This window comes from Terrapene carolina, unplaced genomic scaffold (genome assembly GCF_002925995.2).
Source record: "Terrapene carolina triunguis isolate 2854851 unplaced genomic scaffold, T_m_triunguis-2.0 Scaffold53, whole genome shotgun sequence".
Classification (NCBI taxonomy): Eukaryota; Metazoa; Chordata; order Testudines; family Emydidae; genus Terrapene; species Terrapene triunguis.
This window is the reverse complement of record NW_020664404.1, coordinates 7,898,861-7,907,057: the sequence shown is the minus strand read 5'-3', so window position 1 is coordinate 7,907,057 and position 8,197 is coordinate 7,898,861. Positions and strand designations below refer to the sequence as shown.

The 8,197-nt window shown below is 42.2% G+C and overlaps 1 protein-coding gene across 2 annotated transcripts in view; it reads right to left on the bottom strand.

Annotated features, from left to right (window-relative positions):
• LOXL2 (lysyl oxidase like 2) overlaps positions 1-5,416 on the bottom strand; it is a 91,799-nt gene extending 86,383 nt beyond the window's left edge. Inside the window, exons 1-2 of one of the 2 annotated variants that reach the window (XM_024213513.2) lie at positions 5,165-5,416; positions 4,081-4,163 (exon numbers count right to left, since the gene is read on the bottom strand). The gene's annotated coding sequence lies outside the window, so the exon portion shown is untranslated. The remainder of the gene's footprint in view (positions 1-4,080; positions 4,164-5,164) is intronic. The other variant, XM_024213514.2, reaches the window with a different exon arrangement.
• Between the last annotated feature and the right edge of the window lie 2,781 nt (positions 5,417-8,197).

Genomic DNA, 8,197 nt, shown 5'->3' with positions numbered 1-8,197 from the left:
CACTTAGAGACTCTTGTACTTCATCAGGGTTTTGCAGGGATGAGGTAACAAACAGACATCATGCTGTTCTACAGCACAAGCACCATCTGACTTGTCTCAGGATCTAGCTTGGCAAAGAACATAGAATCGGCAAATAATTACAAAAAGCTTTCTGGCCTCAGCTGCACATTCATATGTTAGGTAACAGTAAAAAAAAGCCACTGACTTAATGAAATATGTACAATGGGGAAATGGGGGGGAGGAGGGAACACCCACAGAAACAAGACAGCACAGTACTCTGCCAGAAGAGAGAAGCTGGAGGAATAAATGTATTTACAACACACACAGCTTTTCACAACAAAGAAGAAAGAAGCCTGGGATTTCCCCTCACTCGCTTTAGACTCGAGATCTGCAAAGAGCAGCTCTGGTGACTAAAAATGCGGATTACATTTTTCACGAGCCATAGGTCCAGCCACACAACTCAGCATTGAAGGAAGTCAAGTGACTGAACCCCTTTGAACCACCCAGGGAAATTCTACAGGTCCATGAATTCACACTGTTCTAGCATGCCCTTCAAATAGCCATGGCTCTCAGTGTGTGTGTGTGTGTGTGTGTGTGTGTGTGTTACCAATCTCACATAGCTGAAAAGCCCAAAGAAGGGGCTAGGAGGGGTGAGAAGCACAGGATCTCAAACTCACTCAGAAATTGTATGGGAACAGAAGCATTACTGGGAACTGTAGTTGCTCAGGCTGGTTTTGACAGTACCATCATGACTATTAGCTTCACCAATTAATTTTGAATTCCCTAATCATCCCTGAAGGTTTTCTGTTTCCTGTAATGTACTTGGCCTGAAGGGTGGGATGGAAGTGTGGAAAGATAACAAGAATGTGAGTCTTAGCATCATGGCATCAGGTAGCATTAAAGCGCTCTCCTTTCTCTCTCTCACTGCACTAAAGTCACTTACGTTCACTCTCAGTTTTAGCCCTTACTCTTTTTTTTTTTAAATTCTCCTTTACAGCTAAGTAGAAAGAATTTTTGTTCTGAGGACAGAGGGACACATATCAAGCCCCCCACTGGCCGCACTTTCTAATGTGTGTTTTATTTTGGCAACAGATCTTCATTTTTCTCACCTCTCCAATTTGTTTAGCAATGAAGGACGAAGCCGAATGGAGAGCGACAGCCTCCATGTTACAGCATGACTGACACTCTCAGACTCCTGGCCAATTCTGGTTCTTGGCGATCCTACAGGACTTGGTGACTAAATGGACAGTACTGTCTCAGTATGAAAAAAATCCAGCAACAGATATGACACTTATACGCTACCCTTCCAATTCACATCGGAAATGATTAAGCAGAACTAAACTTTTGAACCCAACGTTATTCTAGTATCAGGGGATAGCCATGCTAGTCTGTATCCACAAAAACAACAAGGAGTCCAGTGGCACCTTAAAGACTAACAGATTTATTTGGGCATAAGCTTTCGTGGGTAAATTGTATCTGAAGAAGTGGTTTTTTTACCCATGAAAGCTTATGCCCAAATAAATCTGTTAGTCTTTAAGGTGCCACTGGACTCCTTGTTGTTAATGTTATTCTAGTTATTTATTGGTTTCAGAGTAGCAGCCGTGTTAGTCTGTATCTGTAAAAACGAACAGGAGTACTTGTGGCACCTTAGAGACTAACAAATTTATTAGAGCATAAGAATGCATTCTTCGGATGCATCCGAAGAAGTGGGTTGTAGCCCACGAAAGCTTATGCTCTAATAAATTTGTTAGTCTCTAAGGTGCCACAAGTACTCCTGTTCGTTTTTATAGTTATTTATTGTAAGTTCCAGAAATATCTTATGGTTTCTTAAACTTTAGGACAATTAATCTGCTCAGACCCCTTATTCATTTTAACAGAAGCAGCAGCAAGTTGAACCATGAAACTTATGTTTTTAGTTTATTAATAATACTGCCTAGCACAGTTTTCATCAGTAGATCTCAAAGTGCGTTATAAAAGAGTTCAGGATCGTTATCCCCATTTTACAGATAGGAAAACCAAGGCGCAGCATGGGAAAGAGACTTGCCCGTAGTCACCCAGAAGACCAGTTGGGAATAGAGCCCAGGTCTCTTGAGTCCCAGTCCAGCACTCCATTCTTCAATGGCATGTGATTTGCTCAATATGAATAAGAGGCTACAATAGGGTACCACAATGAAATCCACAGCTGACATGCTTGGATTCATTGCAATAGAACATGTGCGTGCATGCGCACACACGCTATGGATACAGAATGATTTTGTAGAATACTAGGAAATATGAAATGCCATTTTAAAAAAAGGAAAATCCCTGCATAATGCTGATTCGGTTTAAAGTACCTGAACCATCAATAACACATGCAGTCGCAGAACTGGAATGGTGACCCTGGTATTAAGAGATGCGTACATCTTTCTGGTTTTCCATTATGAGGATATCTAGCCTGTGTCACTTTTGGGCTTTGTTCACCCCTTGATGGAACATCCCTTAATATTAATGGGCATGAGAGCTGGGGTTTTCCATGAAGCCCAAAGGAGTTGGGAGCCTAAGACCCACTGAAAGTCAATGGGAGTTGGACCGAACTCTCTTTTGAAGATCCTAGTCTGGAGGTTTCTCCACTTAATAAGCAGAACCATAGGGAAGAAACAAAACAGCCAGCTAATACCTTATACCACTGAATAAAGAGATCATGTATTCTGGATATCACATGCACAGGGATGATGTATACGGTCGCTCCAAAATGCACTACAATTTTCTGTCTGGGACTTGGTCCAATTTTTAATTTTTTTATATATCTACTTTCCATATTTATTTTGCCATTGACTATTTGAAGACAGTATATTTATAGATATCTATCTACATCCTCAAACACCGGATTAAATGAATCCTTGGTGGAACTCTTGACTTCAAGGGGCTTAGACCGGGCATCAATTTCACCCACAATGTATATTTACACACATTCACAGTATACACCGTATCTAGGCACACACCCCATTCCTAGAGCATTTCACACTTCTATACAGTCGCACCTTTCATCCTGAAGTGCTTTACAAACAAACTGAGTGATGAACTGTGCAATCATGCCACCTACTACTGAAGAGTAGCCATTTCTAGGGTGGAACGTGGCAGCTGTTTAACAGTGTACAGCAACACCATGCAAAAAAAAGTTTAGGATAAGAATTAATAATGGATTAAACACAAAGCTGGAAGGAGAATTTAGGGATGGAATGAAATTCAGACAGGAAACCTGGAGGTTAACAACATGCAAATAGTTTCCAGGAAACTCTGATGACCACGTGTGCCCTAGAGATCAGTTTTATTTCATCATGCAAAAGATAGCACCTAGCACTGATCATTTAACAACATGGGCGGGAGGTGGGGGGGGGGCATGATTGTCTCAGGGATGGAATGCCATGTACTAATCATTAAGACAACTTTCTGCAGCAGTTGGATTTCCTTGGTAGTACTAACATGGAGCAGCCTCTGCTTAGCTTGTCAGATTTGACCAAGACCACAGCACAGGGCTACAGACCTCATTCAGATGTACTCTTATTTGCTGGTAGTCAAGAAGTGCCAGTGATGGAAAGGCTCGATGTTAGATCTCTCTGTATCATATGTGATCTTGTAGAGTCATCCTGTTACTCATTTATCTCCACCTGACTGTCCCAAACATTACAGCTAATGTTAAAAAAGAAAGCCCTTTTCTCGTGTGTTTTCTAAGTTCACGTAACACTAAGCGAGCCCAGATGAGATTCGTTATTATGCAGCAACAACCAGCAAACATACTATCCAGAAAGATGTGGTTTCTGCTTAGATTTTCTACTGTTACAATAGCTCATGCCAATATTTGCATTGTCTGATTTGTAACAGCACCTTAACCGCCACCTAAGAGACACTATGTGGGTGGTATAACGTGGGTGCAATAAAACCGATGAGCGGAAACCTAAAGCAAATTATTTTCAGTCTCTATCAAGCAGCTGTTTGAAAACAGCGCAATGTTGTCTTTATGAACCGATTCCTACCTGGGATGCTAATTGGTTTTCTCCCTATACTCCCAGATAACTGAGGCAAGTATTGCTTTAAGCTCACCTCTAAACTATTTGATCTCAGGTTCTCCTCTGGTGCTGCAGACAGTGACACCTGTTGTTTTCTGCTAAGTAGTAGCCGCTAGTCTGAAAAGAGAAGAGTAGTTTGCTTCTTTAACACCCTCAGCACAGGGGCCATACAAGAGCAGCATTCATTCCAGAAAGAGGTTGTCACAAGTTTCAATGCTGAAACTTTGTTAGCTTGTATTCAACCGCGCATCTGGTGTCACCTCTAGGTAACACTCCACAATTCTCTCTCATGATACTCACAAGTGGAAAGTCATCCTGAATCCTACTGGGACTGCTGTGTGAGCTCGGGATAAAATGGTCACTCTAAAGAACAAATTGTTCGGTGCAAGGACCACACTTCAAGGAACAGAGAGTCGGCTCAGATTCAACCGAATCTTAGCACAACAACAGAAAGAAATTTCCTCTTATGGAAATAGATCTCTGTATGTTTCACACTATCCCTGGAAGGGGAACATTTGCTTATAAATGTTTCCTTTTGAGAATCATTTATTCAGGCAAGAGAATTTAAACTGCTTCTGAAGTCTCAAATTGGTGACATTTACACAGAGTTTATTGCATGGACAGTAGCTTCCTAGACTCAATCAGGCACAGGCTACCAGTGTTACAGAATCTATGCTGTCTCAACTTGTAGGCATTTAGCAACATGGCTTTTCCACTTCATTAGTTCAGTCCCAACTCATTCCTGTAAGTGAACAGGGGAGAAAGTTTTACCTGACCACAAACATCTTTGCCAAGTGACAGAAAAAAATCTGCATTTTTTTTTAAAGAACAAGTTTCCAAAGGAATACAAGATGATCTGTTTTACTGGTTCTCTCCCACCCCCTCGCCCTCCTTTTGAGATGCAGATGCTAAATAACCAACTGAAGTTAGAGAAATAAAAGATGTTCAAAGAGTAGAGAGAAACGAGGTTGACTTTCAGCCCCGACACAGGCTAGATGGTTGGTTTAAGCTGGCTGTCAAACAACAACAAAAAGAGTCACCCACACAAATCAATCTGGCATTACTTCTGTAATAATAATGCCACTCTTTGGATTGCAATGCAGCAGGACAGCACTTACCTGGAGATGGTTTGGTGGGGGGTGACCTCAGTTCCTGCTGCTCTCTTTGCACTAAAGTGCCTCTTCTGAGCCGAGAGTGCAGTTTGAGGGGTCCCCTTTGCTTTAGAAAATACTCTGCAGCCAGGGAAATGTGCTGCTGCTTCTTCCTGGCAAATTTCACTGGAGTTATCCAAGCAAACCCCTCCCAGGGTCCACCCCCTCCAAGCTCAGACACACCAGCTAGGCTGATGGGTGATATCATGGGCTTTTGCTGTAATCTGAGAGCTGTGGCATTCCTTGAGCGCTGCACTGAAATGATTTGCAGCCAAGGAGGTGAACAGGGAATGTGAGCTGCTTTCCAGGAGGCCCCTAAAGAACAGACCATTCAGGATCACTTTACCGTGTATTATTATTTAAGATCTATATTGCTGTAATGCCCAGAGACTCCAATGGGGTTCAGGGTCCCATTGTGCTGGGTGCTGTACAAACACATAGTAAGACATGGTCTTACAGCAAAGCATCCGTTATAATTACCTCCCTTTCTAGGGCTTTAGTCTTGAAACATTCCTCCTCCAAAGCTGTTTTTTGTGTAGGTCTCATCTCACTTTAACCTGTTTGTCGTTGTGTTCAGCCCTATCTAGCACCTCCAGCTCTGTGCTGTTTTTCACACTTTTTCGTAGCAAGGGTAGTCAAATCTGAGGCACGTACTCACAGGCTATATATCTCCTGGATCTGCATCATCAGTTACTCCACAAAGTCTGATGCCCTGGGGATTAGCCAGCTCTCATTAAAGCTGTATTTCCCCTCTGTCAAAAAACTGACCCCTGCAGGTACAGGAACACTAAAAAGATTGAATTCAGAGACGGCCTCAGCCATTGAATCCAAATACACCGGAGATTTGGTGTTAAAATATAAATTTCACCACTCGCTCTCTCTCTAATGGGCCAGACTAAACCAAGATCCTTGAGCCCTGGAGAGGTTTAAATTCAGATCATCTCATTTGCACAGTTCTCAGTTGTAGCCTTTGAAGATTAATATTGGGTAGAGCTGGTCAAAAATTGTGATGGAATAGTTTTCCATCAATGCAGTTTCATTGAAATCAAAACATTTTGTGGAAATGCGTTGATTTCACCTAAGTTTCTGATGGAAGGAAGTTAAAACATTTTCTGTCGATAATGTTAAAATGTTTCGTTTCAACTTTGTTTCATTTGATTTCATTTTGACTTGTATAATAGAACATTTTATATTGTACCCTTTCAACCTCATCTCAAACAAAAACTTTTGGAATTTCCGTTCTATGGGAAATTTCACCATTATGTCTTGAATTGGAACAAAAATTTTGATATAGCAGTATAGCCCATGGAACAGAAATCCTGTTTTCTGACCAGCTCTGATACTGAGATTTTCAAAGGAGACTAGGGGTGTTTAAGAACCCAAATCCCACTGAAAGTCAATAGGCGCTGGGTTACTGACTCCTCAGTCTAAATGGGTATAGGTAAGACTTGCAAAGGGTGGACTTCTAGTCCTTTTCTGAAGTTGAGAACTAAGGGCCTGAGCAAACAACCCATTAAGTCTGTGCGAGACTTTCCATATACTTCAGTAGCTTTGGATCAGACCCCAAAGTATTAAAAGACCTGCTGGCAATCCATTCCACCCCCACTCCACATGCACAGTCCCCACCAGCCCAGGACTGCTCCCTACAGCACATTCCCCAGGGTTTGGTCCCCCCGGTTCTATATTCATTTCCAAATTCATTCACTTATTCTGAAAAGTTAAAACGCTTAACCCAAACCTCTGATTACATTTCCAGCAGTCAGCCTATAAATGTGTGAGAACAGACTCTTACATCAGATTTCTGCTATTTCCCTGCTTCTTGTCAATTAGCAGAGCCCCTTCATTTCTAAAACATCATTTATTTACACCAGATATGGCCATTATTCCTTACACAGGGAATACCACCAGTGGCCTTGTGATCGGGTCAATCAATTGTCTGTTCCTGATCCATATTCAGGAGTATTATTAAACTATCCATTCCAGCTGTTGTTTGGGGCTCAGGTCAACCGGCGAAGCATCATCAGTCTCTGATTAGGTCTCTTATCCTAGAGCAAGCATCTGAACATTTTTTAGCACAATCATAAGCAGAGACAACATATTGCTCATTTCCACCACGAAGCTTTAGTCTGCCAGGGAAATTCTGTTGGAGTGATTTTAATATTAACTGCTGCCTCCTTAAAAACTAAATTGTGTCAGCTTAGATCTTGATATTATGCCCATCACTACAAGCAGAGTCTTATCCACAAAAGAGATATAGCATGGATGATAGTAAGGAAGTTTTCCCCATACTGATGGGTCAATGTGCTTCAAACTCACACCAGTAGGGGAAATAGCTGGGTTCGGTCTCTACGACCCATTCGATCTTTGGCCTCTCTGTTAAGTAAGCAACAAGGGGAGCAATTATTTAAATTGGGGACCATCATTTTGTTCTGTGTTGGTAGAGGTCTAGCACAATGGGGCCCTGGTCTATGACTTTGGCTTCTGGGTGCTAAAGCAATACACAATGCAACAAACAAGAACAGTGCCAGTTGCCTAGTTGGCAGTTTTATGACATGGACCCGACTGGACTGTCAGCACCAATTCATTTCACACCCCGGATACCAGAGCAGCCCTCAGATGGTGGTAACTTGGTTCTAGCTTGGGCCAGGAAGCGCCGTGTTCTCATACAGCTGCACATAATCTAATACGTGTTTCATAACACTTCCTCCCCTCCCCCCCGATGGGGGTTTCTTGCTCACCCTTAATGTTGGATGTTCAAGGAACTCTGTGGGCTAAATGCAAAATTGGCTCTGCTGCGCTGAGAAAGAACAGAACCCTAAGGAATGAGCAGCACGAGCCAGCAGTCAGTGACAGACAGACTGTACCAAACTACTACATAATTAGGAAGAATATAACCAGATTCATAATAAACTGCACCAGCCACTGGTGGATGGAGACCTCTCCACGCTGACCTCATTCTTCTCAGTGCAACGGACATTTGTCTTCACCTTGGTCAGTACT